Consider the following 17,553-nt stretch of genomic DNA (forward strand, 5'->3'; position numbering starts at 1 on the left):
CCCATGGTCCCTGTAAGACATGGTGCCCAATGACAGGACAAGGGGCAATGGGCTCAAGCTGGAACATAGGAAGTTCCACCTCAATATGAGAAAAAACTTCTTTCCTGTGAGGGTGACAGAGCAGTGGCACAGGCTGCCCAGGGATGTTGTGGAGTCTCCTTCCCTGGAGACATTCAAAACCTGTCTGGACACAGTCCTGTGCCCCCTGCTTTAGGTGTGCCTGCTCCAGCAGGGGGGTTGAACGAGGTGATCTCCAGAGGTCCCTTCCAAACCCTGCCATTCTGTGATTTCTTCAGTACTGCACAAATAAAAATAAATCTGTGCCTCCCTGAAGTATGTTGATATCTAATAAAAGAACTGGGTTTGATGAAGTAGAGGAAGAAAAAGAGTTCATGTGATGAATGGCAGTAAGGAAAAAGAGAGAAGGGTCATAATAATATCATCATACAAGTTTGATCTAAATTAAATAGGTGGTTAACTTTTTCTTTCTCGAAATGGTGCTGTACATTCTGGTGTAGTTTAATGTGTGGGTATGACTAAGTTTCATGTTTTTACTTACAAATCTTACTACTGAATAAATTGGTATATTCAGTGCCAGGTATTATTATTTTAGGCTTTTATTTCCCAAACTTCCCACATTCCTCTTCTTTCCCATCATCAGTCTCTTGTGCTGCTGTGAAAGAAGGCTGAGGTCTGAGCACATTTGCTGTTGCTACTAATAATAGATCTGAAAAAGCTCTGACCATTTGAAGCTGTCACTGTCTAGGATCCATGTCCTGATGGGAAACTCTCAAGAATCAGGGTGGGGTGGGGAAAGGGTAAAATGGAAGGGGACGCATAGGAGCAAAAGGTGAGGGCACCAGATCTAAATAGTTTTCTCATGGATTGGCAACCTCTCTTGTTATCTTGAGTGCTCATGTCATGTTGTTTGTGGTGCTAATTAGCCTCCTCATGTGACATAGGTATGTCCAGTCCTCTCTAAAGTTGTCAGTTCTGTAGGAGCAGTGGAGATCCTTGAAATAGCTGAAGCTTGGGTGAGAGTTGTCATAACTTGCAAGAATGTGGTTTTTTGCTTTTTCTTTCTAATTCCTAGTTGTGTCAAGTTGGATTCTTTGCGTTAGAACTAATGACAAAGTTTCTTCAGGCTTAACTAGACCTTGGTGTGTAGCTTGGCACAGCTACTCACTTCTAGTCAGTGAGTTAGCACAGATGTCACTTAGAGAAGTAACTTGGTAAAGAATTGTGACAGTGCATGGGATGCATACTCTTCCTGTTCTGAGACCTGGTTTGGTGGTCCCTAAGCATGGTCTATGAGGTGACAGTAAGTGGTCTAGGAAGCCATGTCTGCTTGATCGAAGATTTTGGGAAGTTTTCTGTTGTGCATGATTGGTTTCTTGTTTTCTGAAGTTCAGATACAGCTGTATTGTGTACTTCAGAGATGAGAAATTGATGTGAAAATAGATCACTAAATCTGTTTATTTTGCATTTAAAATGCCTATATTAAATTAATACAGTGGTTAAGGATGCCAGGTATATTAATATTTCAAATGCTTCATTTTATAGTTTTCCTAAAACTCTTAATTTTTAGCATTACGTTTGGACATTAATCAGTGTATTGTCTCTATTTTCTATGTTTTTATTCCTGGTTATTGGAGCTAATATAATGGCATCAGAGTAACAGAGCCAGTAAACATCAGTAAAGCCTTAAGCGGAATTATTGGCAACAGTATACAATAACAATTTAATCTTCCTCACTTTTACTGTCCTGCAAAGCACCCTTGATTTATAGAAATTAATAATTTGCAAGTCTGTGAACACTGGATCTACTTGGAATGTATTTGTTACCTTTGGTAAAGTAGAAATAATTTCCAATTCAGGAGTGATTTATCTGATTTTGTTTCTGTCCATTGATGTAAGCGATCTTGGTTCTATAAAGGGATTTTCCTGATACTTTTATTTTCATGTTAGGAACGGATACGGGAATTACTGTGAGATTAAGCATTGTATATAATGAATTCATGAATGATTGAATCAAAGTGTGATTATTCAGCTGCTTTGCTAAGACTTGGAAAAAGAGTATCTCAAATAGCAATTACATTCACTAGATAATTTTTCTAGAGTAGAGGCACAGAAACATGGATCTCTATGGTTCACGGAAAGCACTAAATCTAACTTTCTCCCCTGGAAATGTTTTCAAATAAGCCAGCTGACCTGTTTCCTTTTGTACATCTGACATTGACCTTAACTCAAAAAGTAGCTTTTGACTTTGTTGGATCTAATGTTGGCCCTAATGCGGTAATATTGTTGGTGGGTTGGACCGTGTGAGCTGGGGAGGTGCCTTTCAACTTCCGTTATTCTGCAGTTCTAATTACTTGGGGTAAACAGTGGAAAATAGTGCTTTATCTTGCTGCTTTTAGGGGGAACATTTGGTTTAAGGGTAGTTTAAAAGTCACAAAGTGACTACTTATCTGCAACAGCCTTCTGATGGTGTTGTAGATATAATTATTCATGCTTGATAACATTTTATTCTTATTATAGAAGAACTTTTCAGAGCATACATGCTGAGGCTTATTCTTTGAGAAACATGCATCTTGATGTATATGATTCCTTGAAGTTTTAAAAGTTGAGAAACTCCTCCCATCCAGCTCATGTACATTATAGCTGTTTTTCACTGGTGAGATCAAACTCAGCCATATTGGTCATCTCTGCACTAATTGCACTACTATAAAGGGAGATTTTGACCCCCAGGCAGTTTTTTTTCTACATCTAGGTATGTTTATTTTGTTGCAAAACCATGCTTTGCACTCAGACTTACACAGAGTTTTTGCAGATATATCCACGCAGGTAAGAGAAATAATTTAGAAATAGTTTCTTTAAAAAAAAAAATTGACGTCAAATTTGCAATCTTCATGTATGCCTTGGAGACCCTTCTTTGACCAGCTTCCCCCAGGGAAAGGAACCAACAACAAAATTCAGCATATCTGATTTATCTGTGTATGTGCAGGTATGAATGTATTTCCTGAACTGTCTTGTCTAAAAGTGCTGTTAGGGTATTGTAAGTAATGAACAAAGTTATATTTTGCTAGGCTATAGGCATTTCATTCACTCAAGATAATCAGAAATAACTGTAATAGAACTGTAGATACTCTGGCAAAACAATTAAACTCTTGCTGTATGAATTGTATTTTAATATTAAGTTAGCCAGTCAGGGACCTGTAAAAGTGCCTTTTCCATTCCATTGTTGTCGATAAGCATACCCATATCCCTTGGTAGGAACACTCCTCAACTACATGTCCCCTGCAGTATACCAACAGTGTTGCCAAATACAGATTATTTTGGGGCATACTGGAAGCAAATGTGAATCTTTGTGTGCTCGCTGAGAATATGCCATCAGCTGTTCTCTTCCTGCGTTGAAAGATTCTGGTTGTAAACAGCTGCAATAGCATCGGTACTAGGAGGTAACAAATGCTCAAGTAGGTCAGTCTCATGCTGCTTAAGGTAATGTATCACAATTAACATCTTGGACTCCTCCGCCCAAGACCAGTGGAAAAACAGTGCCGCTCCTGAAGCTTGTCAGGTTTTTCTCAATGAGACAATCCATGCAGCAGAGATTGTTTCCTTGCTTCACTCTAAATGTCTAGCTGTTGTTCAGAGGCTGAAGTAACAAGAGACAGCAAGATGTGGTGACAGCATCTGTTTCCAGGAAAAACAAGACTCACTCTTTCTTGAGAATGGTCTCTGAATCGTTTGTGTCTCCCTGGTCCTCCCCTCTTGCCCTGCCCTGTTCCCCAGTGTGCGAATCGAAGATTAACTACGCTGTCTGTGGTCTACAGACCTTCTTACTTTGTGTGACATGTCTGTTTGATTTCAAAAGGTATGCTATCCAGAGAAATATTTTGCCAGCTGTGTTAATCTCTTATTTTCTCAGTCAAGATCTTATGTTATTCTTTTTTTCAAATCTAGCTCACTGTAAGGCATGCATTTCTCACCTATGTAGCAGGTTGTGATTGAATATGAGTCTTGCCAGTAACCACTGACAGTAGAACTTCTATACACATCTATATATATTCCCCTGATACCCATAACCAGAATATTAGGTATCCTTGTGCAGGCAAAACCTGCTTCACTGAGGACAGTTACACTGATTGTGCTAACATCTGCACTTCCTTGGTCTGCTTCAGAACCCCTCATCTTCCTGGTCCCAGTTCCAAAAGCAAAAAACGTAACTCATCTCATTGCCCTAAAATTATTCTTGGATAACAAGATGGATTTTAGTGCTGCAGTATGGGATCTATTTCTACTTAATGCGGAGGATGGTTGTCATGGGCTGAAGGTTGCTTGAAATGTCTCTGAAGCAAACAATTTTTAAGGTATTTCTTTCCAACCCTTCCTTAAATCAAGAGCGTAAGTGCTGTGATTTCCCTGCCCTCCTTCATTGCCATTTAGTGCACTGAACTATACCCTGTTTCCTGATCTGTTATGTGAAAGTTTGCCACTAGTGTTCTGGGTGCATTAATACCTGTTCGAAGTGCTCCAGTAAGCAATGGAAAGAATGATGAGGATTTGAGGTGATATGTATTTGTGTGAAAATTACAGTAAGAAAGATCTTTACAGATTCAGTTGCAGGCCTTGCTTGTCTAAAGCCAGTGGTAAGCTGGAACTGAAATGCTTAGAGATGTGAGCGTCTTCCAGGGTACAGTGAAGTGATCAGAACAGCTGCACTGGAGCAGATGGGCGGTCCACCTGGTGAGCATTTTTTAGCAGCAGTTGTTTTATACACAAGGAAGAATAAGAACAGGGTGAATGCGTGTGGTAAGTTCCCCCAGGTACCTTCCACATACTTAAGCTGAGGGCTAGGGCTCATCCACCGTGTGTTTTTGGTTGGAGGAATCTGACAGATACTGAGACTCATTCTCTGGTGTGTTTATATTATATGCTAGAATAGGGTTAAATAGGATTTCATTAGGTGTTTTTACCTTGAGGGTAATTTGTCACTAGTCACCTCAGTTACCATTTCTGCAAAATAAGCAGGAGAGTGGTGATCTGAGCTAATTTGATGTCCTGGAGCGTGGTTGTTTTGGGCTTCTCCGAATACCTTGGTTTGTTTTCTTTAGCAGATTGATGTGCTTTCCTGAAAATGACCTGGCAATGTGAATGTGTGGAAGCCTGAAGAGCTCCTGCTGTTGAAAGAGTGCTTATAGTTGTAGTTACAGCACACTCTTAGCTGTCCTCTTTTGGTCAGGGCTTAAGGCTATCTGATTCAATCTTAGTTTCAACTGACATTAAGGTAATACTGGTTGCAGGGAGTTGATTGTTCTTGTCTGATTCTGTAACTGCTGTCTTCTGTTTGGTGTGTTGCTGCTTAATCTCCAAAGCAGAATGACCTGAAATATCCAGGTGGTGGTGTGCATTCTTCCTTCCATGCACACGCATCCCACTTTCTGTATTATATCCTCTGGATAGTTGTGATTTGATGAGCTCCTTGTGCTTGGCTTGGAAATCTGCAAACAGTTCGTGATTTGGTAATGGCTCCCTACCACTGGATTTCATTCTTATGGGCATTTCAACAGAGACACCCTAACAGGTGTCAGGAAATGATGCAAGAGTAATCCCTTTTTGTTTATTGTTTTTGCGATGATTATGAGGCTAGCTATTTCTTTGATTATTTTTTCTAGTCTGAATGCTCTGCTGGCAAAGTCTTGACTTTATGCCTTTTTCTTTCCAAGAGGCACAATCACCTGACTGTCCTGCTGTCAGATCCAGCCCTGCACTGTCGTATTCTCTAGATTAATTTTCCTTATTCCAGCAGAGCTGTTGCAGACCTGCATTTTTTTGTTTTGGAGCTTGTGTATAGTGCCTCTGAATACCTTTTGTAAAGATTAGTTTTTCAGTAGGCGCAAGACACTGTGGGAAAGGAAAGAAGCATGCAGCCCTGGCAGTGAGGCAAAGTCTCTCCTAAGACCCTAGGCTTCAGAATCTGGTTTGATCCTTGCTGTCTTTCTTGATCTTTTTAATTGTCTTGAGTGCTGCACTTCTGTATTCTGAGACTGGCTAAACTGATAGAGGCTTTTTTTTATCAGGAAACTTGAAAGATTTGAGGCTTCCACGATATTTGCATGTACTGGTTCTCCTTCTATTGAGAATAAATAAATAGATTTATGCAGTATAGCGCATTGGAGTCCATTTGGTATGAATGCAGATTCTGGCACCAGTGACTCCTGAATGAGGAATGGAGATTGGAGTATGAAAGTTGGTTATACCACAGTCCTGCTGTGACAATCCTGACTTCCTTAGGGTTCATCATCCTGTGATTGTACTGTAGCTTGCTTCTTAACCCAAACTAAGGAACTTTACATTATTCCTAGAACAATTTTGATTTTTAAATCTGTTTTAGGATTTTCTTTGAGGACACATTTATAATTATTTTATGATGGGCTGATTCTGCTTCTTGTTGAAAATAAATGAAACATAGTTCATTCAAAGGATTTACCTATAAATAGAAGCTACTACCTGTGTTCCTCACAATTCAATTTTTTCCTAGGTACTACAAATTTGGCAGATTATCCTCTGCCTGACTCGGCTTCCTAGCTGTTCTATACAACTTGATGCCCGGTTAAGATGATCTGTCTGACCATAGTGACATTTGATCCCTCTCAAGATATGTTCTACTTCTGTCTTTGGAGGCAAAATTTATTGTTTCCTTAGGCCCAGACACTACTTTTGAATGCATTCAGTTGAATGCACTGAATGTTTTTTTTTTATAATTATTCTACTTTAGTGAAGATAGTGTCAGTGATCTGATATGCCTTATTAAATATTTTGCAACTTTCTAAAATAATCCTAAAGTTAATGGTATAAGTGTTCTCTTTTTGTGTTCTGTTAACTTGATATCTTTCTTTAACTTGCTGTAGAATTGTGTGAAATAGGTGTCTAACGTTAGAGTTTAATAATTTAATACAGTAGTTAAAATGAAGTAGAAATGAAAGAAATTTGTAGACAGGATGCTATAAAATAAAAATTAAAGTAGAATAAAAAGCAATGTTTTGTGCTACGTTACACACACAAAATAATCTCCCCCAGAAGTGTATATGTAATTTTTACTGTCTTGAAAGTCTTTCAAGTTCTCTGAAATCCTAAAGCTACTATTCACACACATGTACAGCTTTTCTTTTTAAAAATAAAACCAAAACTCTGAAAGCAAAGTAAATATCAAATACAATAAAACATCAGTTCTTATCTAGTAGGGATAGGGGTGACTAAAATATTTGTACCTTTGTCTTAAACAGAATGTTGGCTTCGAAAGCTCAGGGAAGAAGCAGAAGGGAGAAGGAAGAAACACAGTGGTAAGTAAATTATTTTTCTGTCCTCTGAACCAACTGCACAATATATTAAAATAGAAATCCTCTTTATTCATATGTTGTAATAATGCACTTGATTTTTATTCTGCATCATCTCTCATGTTGTTCTGAAGGCAATTTTTTTAGTTACAAATACCTGTTGAAGAGCAAAGTGAATTATATGTATTTACATGTAGTTGTGCACATATATAGAAAGGGGAATATATGGGAAACTGAGGTGCAGGAAAATATTTCTGTTTTAAAGCTCCGTGTTCATTATTAAGCGTTTTGGCTTGTGGAGCTTCAGCATTTCATGCTGCTTTTTAAAGTAATTTTTTTTGTTTTTAGGAAAGGTAAGCATAATTTTTAAAAACTTGGATAAAAGTTGCTTGAAAAAAATGCTTTGAATGCTTGTTGGGCCTCTTGCTGTCCTTTCTGGTTTGATGATCTAAAGCCTTGGCAAATGTTGCATCATGTAATTTCTCTCATACTGGTTATTGGTTATTATTAATACTAGTGTTCTTTAGCTAGAGAGCGTACTTAAGAACATGAAAAGTATTGAGAATCCAAATAAAGTTCAATTTTCTGTTCAAAGCTCTATGAAAAAGCTACATGTTCAGAACCAGCGTTTTTCTTTATTAAATGATGCCAGTGCAGATGGCACAAAGTTGCTTTTGCCTCATATTATAAGGATTTCTAGAGGCAAGTATTTCTCATGAATATAAAGAATACCTAATAGAATATTTTGATTTCAGAACTTCTCTATGAATTTCTGTGGAGGAGTCATTACTGCATGCTCTGCCCTGCCCCAGCATATGACAGCAGCTTCCATCTGCTCTGATTTTATTAATAGTGCTGCTCAGGCTGTAGAAACACTAATAAATATTGACACTTCAGTGACTGGAATTTATGGACTTACTATAAAATATGAGTTTAAAACATAGAAAAACTTCTGTATATTTTTATCTGGCATTGCTACAAACTGCGCACACTTAAGACGATAGAGGCATGTACACATGCTCACTTTTTCCAGCCTTTTGTGTAGTCTGTAAGGCTGTAGCCTTTGTGTTGTGCTTCGGCATTCTCCACTGAGCTAAGGAAGCGTGCTGTTCTGCACTGCCTCAGCTGTGCTTACTGTTCCAAAAGGTTTGTTCCTTCATATGGGCAAATGACTAGTAGTGCCCTTTCCCTTCCCCTATGCTTGTTCATCTCTCTTGACTATGTTGTTATAACTGGAGGAATTAAGACAGTATGGCTTCCTTTCTGCTTGAGTAGATGTTGACAGTGTGTGATACACAGCATTGTACTCATACAGCACCAACCAGACATAATCCCTCAAAGGACTAAACCCGAAGTATAAGTGGTTTAATATGGTATCATATCTTTTCCAGAGGCTTACCATCTCTTAGTCTGGTTACTCTGTGTATTTAATTCTCATTGTTTTCTTTGTATAGAAACTCAGGAACTTGTCCTGTTTGTTTCCATGGTTCTTTTTTACAGCAACAGTGAAAGAAAATGAAGTTATTAATGTAGAAATTAGTGGATTCTGAAAGCAAAGCAGTTCTGAAGTAGCTTGATATAGCTAGCTGTGAGTACTAGCTGTACAGTGGCTGTGATTATTTCTCCTGCACATTTTAAAAAAACCAAAAAGGGATATGTTGGTTATTTGGGGATGGGGTTTACTTCAATATCCTATTGGGATAAATATTTCATGTTCCTAGCTATTTATTAACTTAAAAGTGACAAACATGAAACCCCAAACATGTCAGTTCCATAATATAGAGGAATTCTTCAGCTGTTTGAAAACATCAGTTTATAACATCAAAATATGATGTTATTGCTTTTATAAAAAAAGCTCAGTTTTTTGAATATTCCGTGGAGGTTTATGGGGCTCCTGTGGTTTCCTTCAAATGTTGGTTTGTCATAGTAGATATTCTTGAATTTATATGGCTTTTTTTCATCTGTGGAGGAGAAATGGATGAGACTGAAGCACAGTGATTTAAAAAAAATCAATTTATTTCCCTTAATGTTTTCTTAGTAACACTACAAATATGTACCCAAAGAATATGCAATCAAGTTGAATATCAGAAATGAAACTCAGATTTAATGCTAATCTCAGCAGCATTGTTAGTGTTTTACAATTAGAGACCATTCTTCAGATGAAATATTATAGAGGCACTTAACTGAACCGTTTGGCTGTCCAGGAGGAAGTCGGTTTCTAGGGCTGCCTCAGAAAAAGAGCAAAAGGAAATGTGTGAGAACTAAGTTGCAGCTACCTGGGCTCTGGCTGTGTAGTGACAGGGTGTGTCTGTGTTACTGTGTGGTTATTATGTTGTGTTAATATGAAAGTTAAGTATAAAAAAACGCCAAAGTTACAATTGTTTGGGTATCTAAACATTTTAAAAATTATTTTTGACTGGAAACTTAATATATAATTTTTCTCATCCTCTTTTTTCCTAAGGCAAGATCCATTACAGAAACACCCTTAAATTACAGATCTGTACTCTCATGTAGCTGTGCCTTACCAATGCCTTGGTTTAAGATTATAAGAATATTGAGTATTACTGCATTTCAGTTAAAGGCTATACTTGAAGTAGAATATTTTATTATGTAGGTATTTGCCAAGAGGGGTTTTGCTGCTTATCTCAGTTGAAAAATAATACTTTTATTGGTTTTGTTTTCACAAAGCCAATCTGGTTTTGTCATTGTTAAGCTTTTACCTTGATAAGGCCAAGTACTGACTGCTTTGTTGAATTGCTGCCTTTTTACAGTCACAGAAATGAATAAAAATAAATAATCCAAAGATTTCTTTTTATATACTTAGGGTGAGTTTCACTTGTCATAGTAACTCTTCAGGTTTGCTTCAGCATAGGCAGTTTAGATATATTTTGAAGCTGGAAAATAACTTGCAACAAACATTTGGTTAGATGGTCTCTAGTTTCAGCAAAGTGGGAGACTGCTGTTGTTGAATCAAGAAAATGCTATTGATACCATCAACCCTGTTAAAACAGAGTAAAGAGTTTTATAAAATAGTTTGAAGAACTTCAGATACTAATTGTGTAAATGATTTCTGAATATTTTAAAGCAAAGCAAAATACAGTAAACTGAAAGAAATCTGGTTAGAATTTACTTTATAGAATACAAGAAACAGATTATTTCAGCAAAGGTCTGAAGAATTCACACCTGGCATTGATCTTCTGGGACTTACCTGAAATTATCTTGCTGCTCTGGCCCTTGGAGGTGGGTAGGTGGTTTTGTTTGAGTTTTTTTTTCTTAAAAAAAAAAAAAAATTACTCTTTGAGAGCTTGGAAAGTAGTTAACCCCAAGAGAAGCTTTGAGTTTTGTTACTAGCTTTGAGTTTTGTATTTCAGCAAGCTGGGAGTATTGCTGGTTTTGCTTATACCCTAGCAAAAGTTGAATCAGTTAAAGCAAATCTGATTTCTCCCCTTTCTGGTCCCTTTATTTTCTCAAAAACTGTAGCAAGCATCCTTCATATTTTTGCATTTAACAATTGGTTATTATTTACTGTATTTACTAACATACATAGATTTCATAGAATACCAGGTTGGAGGGGACCTCAAGGCAAAAGCAGAGTCTAGGCAGGATGGCCCAGCACCCTGTCCAGCCAAATCTTAAGTGTCCAATGTTGTGGGATCCACCACTTCCCTGTGGAGATTATTCCAATGGCTGGTTGTCCTTATTGTGAAAAGGGAGTCTCCATTCTCTTTGCAGCCACTCTTTAAATACCGGAATATGGTGATAGCCCCAGGGGAATTCATTCCATAGCTTTTCCAGGGTTGAATTGAGACTGATGGGCCTGTGATTTCCCGGATCCTTCTTTAATCCCTTCTTGTAGATGGGAGTGACATTAGTCTTCTAGTCTTCTGGGACATCCCCTCATCTCCACAACTTCTCAAAGATTACGGAGAGCAGCCTTGCAACAACATCAGCCAGCTATCTTAACATCCTCGGATGAATAACATCAGGGCCTGTTGATTTGTAGGAGTTGAGCTCCTGTAAAGTTATTACCATTCGCTATCATTGTTTCCTGAGTAATACCTTTTATTTCTTTTGCTCTGAATGCTGTATGTGAGCAAGTACAGTGTGGTTTTTTTGGTGTTCCCTGCCTGTGTGAGAACATATAGCCATGGATGCAGCGGAGCATTGTTTTCATATCAGGAGCAGGGAGGCTCAGGATATAGCTTCGCATTAAAATGGTGAAATGGTTCCAGAATCCCGTTTATTTCCTATGGCTTGTTCTCTCCCCAGAGTGCAACGCTGAGGTTCGTTGATTTGTACTGGTCTGTTTGCCAGTCATGAATGACATGACCAATCCAGTTTTGCAAAATACTTTTTTTTTTTACCTAGATGAGACAGAAAGAAATAGCTTGGATGAGAGGGAGGAGGAGGTAAAAATACCTTAACTTGGTGTTGTCACTAAATGGGGCTTTGACACCTCAACCAGAGAATGAATGCCAGTGCCACTTACAAAGAGGCAGTCTCTTCACAGTTCATGGTATGTCTTCATGTTTCAGCTCCTTGTCAGTGGCTATCAGGTTTGAGCCGTGCTTCCCTCTATTAAAGAGAAGAAGAAAAAGGATTACAGAGGAACAAACTTCCAAGCTAGGGTTTGCAAGGTGCTGGTTGCTGTCTATTAAAATAAGACTTCATCATTCCCATCCAAGAGGACTGGATTGATTTTTAGGGGAAGCCTGAACCAACGCTTAGTGCCCCCTGCCCCCAGCTTCTTTACATGATTTGCTGGTGAGCAAAAGGTGCCAAGTAATTTCTGAGGTTAAAGAATGAAGAATAATTGTGTTCTTACTTTAGTGTAACAGCTGAGGATGTTTTGGGTTCCTTAAAGTACTGAGTGTTTACAGTTTCCCAAAATTCATGACAACTAGTGCTGTCGGTAGCTGGAAGATATTCATTTAAGGTGTTCTGTAAGTTTTCACAATATAGCATCTTTCAGCAAGAAACCAAATAGCATGTGTCTTGGTATTTTCTGTGGTGTGTGTTGCTGCTTTAGGAAGAGAAAAACCTTTAACTTAACCTTTATCTCAAAAACATGAACCAGTCTGTCTTTAATATCCAGTATAGGAAGCTTCATTTCCTACTGATTTTTTTAATGTAGAGAAAGTAATCAATTCTTGTACTGGATTAAATAAGATTCTTAATAAATAACATTTTTTCCCCACAATTACTTGTTTTGACAGGAGTATGTTGGGACTTCTGTCAGTTGGCCAAATAAGCTTTCTTGTGTTTGTCAGGTTGCATGTTAGGTTATGTGCTACCCAACACAATCTTCCCCTTTTCTGTGTTTACAGATCCTCAGCTCTGTAATTCTGAACTTGTTTGTAAATAGTGGAGTGGGCTGAAGAGACCCTGATCAGATATTTTTGTGCCTAGCTGTTCATGCCTTTCTGTATAAACATCTGATAGCTGGTTTCGTTTTCAGCTCTGCTGCTGATGTAACTAGCAAACATGCTTTTGAAAGGCTGGGGGAAGTGCTTTTACCGGCTTAGAGCATGAGTAGTCACATCCTGTTAGCATCAGACAGGAAATTTAGGGGGCTAATGGTACAGTGAAACTATTGCTTTTACAGCAAATTAACAGCAATTAGTAACAAAATTACTGTGAACTTAAATTCTACTTGTAACAAACCTGATTTCAGAATTTTCAAAGAAATACGATACTTGGTGGGGTCTTTTGTGTTTTGTTTTTTAGGGTGGTATGGGTGTTTTTGGTGTGTGTGTTTTTGTTTAATGCTCACCAAAACATAAGTAGGCATGTGGTGAAATAAAAATGTCCCATGGGGTCTGGCAGATCTGCAGGTGCTTTTGAGCTGCCAGGTGCTTCGATGATGGGTGTGCAGGGAATCATTAAAGAGTTCCAGGAAAGAGTGATGTTTCACTGGATGGTGCTGTCTCTTCTGGATTAATATTTAGTGTGTATCCAAGCTTGCTGTTGATCTTGCTTTCTTTGATCATGGTCTTTCAAATTAATACTTTGCTTTTTTGCTTTCAGTGTTTTTTTTATTTTTTAATTCTATTCAGTAAAAATATTTCACTGTTTGTAGATTTTTTGGGGTATAAGTGGCAAGGTATTGGTAGTGGGGGGGCTGCAGAGGTGGCTTTTGTGAGAAGATGCCAGAAGATGGCCCCCATGTCAGATGGAGCTAGTTCCAGCCGGCTCGAGGATGGACCTGCAACAGGTCAAAGCTGAGTCAGTCAGCGATATTGGTAGCGCCTCTGTGATAATATATTTAAGAAAGTATAAAAGAGTGCTGCACTACAGCAGCCAGGAGAGATGATTGAGAATATGTGGGAGAAACAACCCTGCAGACCCCAAGGTCAGTGAAGAAGGAGGGGAGGAGGTGCACCAGGTGCCAGAGCGAAGATTCTCCTGCAGCCTGTGGTGAAGACCATGGTGAAGTAGGTTGTCCTCCTGCAGCCCATGGTGTCCATGGTGGAGCACATATCTGCTCTGCAGCAAGTGGAGGACCCCACGGCAGAGCAGGTGGATGCACCTAAAAGAGGCTGTGACCCTGTGGGAAGCCCATGCTGGAGCAGGTTCCTGGCAGGACCTGTGAACCCATGGAGGGGAGCAGTTTGTAAAGCACTGTTTCTTGTGGGAGGGATGCCATGCTGGAGGAGGGGAAGACTGTGAGGAGGAAGGATTGGCAGAGACAATGTGTGATGAACTGACCGCAACCCCTGTTACCCACTCCTCTGCACCACTCAAGGGGAGGAGGTAGAGAATTTGGGAGTGATAGAGGGGCTTGTTGGGCACCTGGCAGCCAGTCAAAGTCAACCCACCACATAGATACAGTCCACTGTTGTTACAGCATAGATCTGATAAAATTATACCCTTTTCTTTGCCCTAGCTTCTGCAATATGTTTTTTGTACTGATTAATTAAACCATATTCTCTACTTGTTACTTCACTGGTTTTTAGTAAGTATCAGCCACTGCTGTTAACAGTGGTGGACTGGCAGTAGGTGCTTTGTCTGCTGTCTGATCAGTTGGGGAAAGGGAAACATGTATCTGGAAGCAGAGAACCCTCAATGTCAAAATGGAAGAGTTGATTTTTAAACAAATTTTTTATTGTCTATTATGGCCTTCTAGAACAAGTGCCATAATACCCCTTGATCAGATTGACCTTGCGTATCAATTCTGGAAGTTTAAAGTGCCCAAAGTCATTCATGGTCTCAAAGAGGATAGACTGTATGAACTGATATCTATCTTATCTAGTTATGTAGATAGAAGGCAGAAGAAATAAGTTGAAGCTTTCACATGGGTTATACTGAATAAATTGTGTACACTTAAGCACTGTCGTTATTGTTATATGTGCTACCATACTTATATCAGAAAACACTTAATTTTTCTCACAAATTTGAGACTTCAGAGAATAATTAACCTTCACCACTAATGAACCCCTAGAGAAAGACCTGTCTGCATAGTCATTGCTACCTTCAGGATACAGGCAGGTCAACAGATAATGTTTTCCTTTGTCTCATTTCGTGTAGTTATTGTGCAATTTGTTTCCTATTACTGTCACAGTTAATGAGTATGAATAAGTGAAGACTACTTCACTGAAACACACATCTGTGTAGTTTAAACTGTGAGTTTTTGAGTTTACTACAGATACTATGGTGTCTAATCCTTAGGTGTGATCCTCAAATAAGCTTGGAAGAGGAGGTGTGAAATAAACGCTAAAAACTACTCATGGAGGGGAAAAAAAATCAGTAATCTGATAGTTTATAATAGCAAACATCAATTTAAACTAGGTATTTTTAATACTGAATTTTTTGGGGTGGTAGATTAAGTCTTCACAGACACAGCTAATTCTTCCTTACACCTTCCAACTTATGAACCTTTAATGATTACAAAGAAAAGCTTCAGATTATAGTGATGTTTTTCCCTTCTGATTCCTTCAAGAAGTGAAAAAAACCCAAACCTGTATGAAAATCCTAATTTTTCCTCTGTTGGCAGTAAACACTGAACCTGAGATAAACTTGTGTCGAGGTGTTAATGGTTATGGTGGGGGGTTGTTTGTCTTCACCACCCCCACCCCGAGTTCTTTAGTAGACCTACCTCATAAAAATTTAAAGTTCTTAAGTAGTGGAGAAAAATAAGGTGTCACAGTGTTGCAGATCTGCAAAGCAGTTTTACATTGTTTGATTTGGTGCCTTCAGATGGTCAGATGTTGTGGTATATTATGAAACGAAGATTTTCTGCTTGCTAGACTTCCCTGTTTGGTGGGAAGAGAAATAATATTATACTTTGTGTTCCCTTCTATCTTCTGTGTATTTACCCAAACTATCAATGGAGAGGTTCTTATTTTGAGCAATATAAGAAAAGCACATGCTCTGTGCAACATCACATTTACCTCTCTTTGGTAATTATAATAGCGGACTCTCTTCTGTAGTACATCCTGCCTTTCCACCATTACAGTTTTCCTGCTTGAGGAACTGCCACAAGATAGATGGACAGACAGATGGGGGGGTGTATGGTGTGTCTGACAGTCTATATAAAAAAAACATATATTGCAGAAGAGTGGTGGTGTGGAATACTTGCTGCAACTATCCTACCGCACCCATTTTCTAGTGTTGGCAGCCATCTCTGTAGAACGCCAATGCTAAACACTTCTTCATATATGTGTAAAAGTAAAATTTGAATAATAAATTTTAAAGATATCACATTGCGTAGTTTCCTGCATTTACTTAAATGCAGCTCTCTTGGTTCATTCTGGTTTTTGAAGTGTTATGTAGGCTCAAGTTGGTCAAATCAGTGGTTTTGGGGGCAGGTTGTTTACTTAATAATTAAATATGAGTTTGGTTATTTTGGCTTGATGTGAGCTGTCAGTTTAGGTACTTTAACTGACATGATAACTGAGTGGGGATATGACCCAACTCTGTGATGTTGTATAGGCATTTGTTTACTGATCCATGATCTTTTAAAAAAATCCTTCCTCCACTTGAAAGTTAGGAAAACTAGGTATGTGTGTCTTGCATTGTTAGGCCTTACGAGTTTGTTTCTTCAGAAACTTGTGAGATCTAAGCAAGAAAGACCAGGTGCTAAGAGAACAGCCACTGAAAAAGAGGGGACAAGCAGTGTAATATATAGTCTTTCTGAGGGATTTCAATGAAAAAGAATATCTTACTTCAAACAGGAGAGACTGCTGTTGGTGCTTCTTTCTGAAGTGGTGTGTTCTTCCACAGTTCTCCAGATTTCTCAAGTAATAACAAAATGAGACGATATTTTTTTTTTTGTTAAAGGCTTTTTCTTTATAAATGTTGGCTATGGAATTCCTCTTGTGTCTTAATGTGCAGCCTCTGAGGCTTGGAGAAAGTGTGGGTAGCTCTGACAGTGATCACGTCAGCTTTTATAGTCTTTGGTATGTGACTGTGGATGGCTGGAGGATGTCAAGCTGGAGCCTGTTCCTGTGGAGAAGCAGGAGGAGGTTATGTTGTCTCTTTTGCTGACTTTCCCATTCTGTGGAAATCCCTAGCATGGAATTTGCAGTCACTAAAATCTTCGCATTGCAATGAAATTAAATACTTTTATTTTTAGATCATAGATTAAAAATAGATTTTTATTTAAATAACAGGGCTGGAGTCTTATAGGAAGCGTTAAAATTTTCTGATAGATATCAACATTTTAACAAAACCCTAGAAACATTGAAGCATAGTTAAAAAAGTAAGTCTTGACATCCCACTATTGTAATGAAGTTTTCTTTTATCCTTTTAACGGATGGATGTAGAATCTGACTGTATCCAACCTGAGTGGTAAGTAGTACTTCTGTTCAGTGAAAACACTAAAGTACAGCAGTCCCTCGAGCTGCTGTCATACAAATTAAACATACTGTGAAGTACTTGGCAAGCTAGCTGCTCATAGAGGAAAATCCATGTGTGCTGACTTTTTTTCTTGTCGTAGTAAGAAGAGGGGTCTTCCAGCCTGTGACTTCGTATTAGCGCAGTGGCCATGATATCTTACTTTCTCCCTGTATTACCAACATAAGCTCTGAAAGTTGGAGAACACTAAATGTGTCTGAAAGACTTTTTTGGCACTTGGAGAAGAAAGTTTCCTGTCACCAATCCAGAAGTGAAAATATAATTTCTGCAATTCCAAAACAATGGAGATTAAAAAAATATCTTGTTTTAATTTGGAGTGTTGGCAGTTTGATTGAGAAAATAAATACTCAGTGCTGTCTGG

The 17,553-nt window shown here is 38.5% G+C and overlaps 1 protein-coding gene across 14 annotated transcripts in view; it reads left to right on the plus strand.

Moving 5' to 3' along the window:
- ERBIN (erbb2 interacting protein) overlaps positions 1 to 17,553 on the plus strand; it is a 123,665-nt gene that overhangs the window by 34,040 nt on the left and 72,072 nt on the right. For all 14 annotated transcript variants that reach the window (XM_064439333.1, XM_064439345.1, XM_064439335.1 and 11 more), the window contains one exon: positions 7,287 to 7,343. The gene's annotated coding sequence lies outside the window, so the exon portion shown is untranslated. The remainder of the gene's footprint in view (positions 1 to 7,286; positions 7,344 to 17,553) is intronic.

The sequence above is a fragment of the Phalacrocorax carbo genome, chromosome Z, assembly GCF_963921805.1.
Source record: "Phalacrocorax carbo chromosome Z, bPhaCar2.1, whole genome shotgun sequence".
NCBI lineage: Eukaryota > Metazoa > Chordata > Aves > Suliformes > Phalacrocoracidae > Phalacrocorax > Phalacrocorax carbo.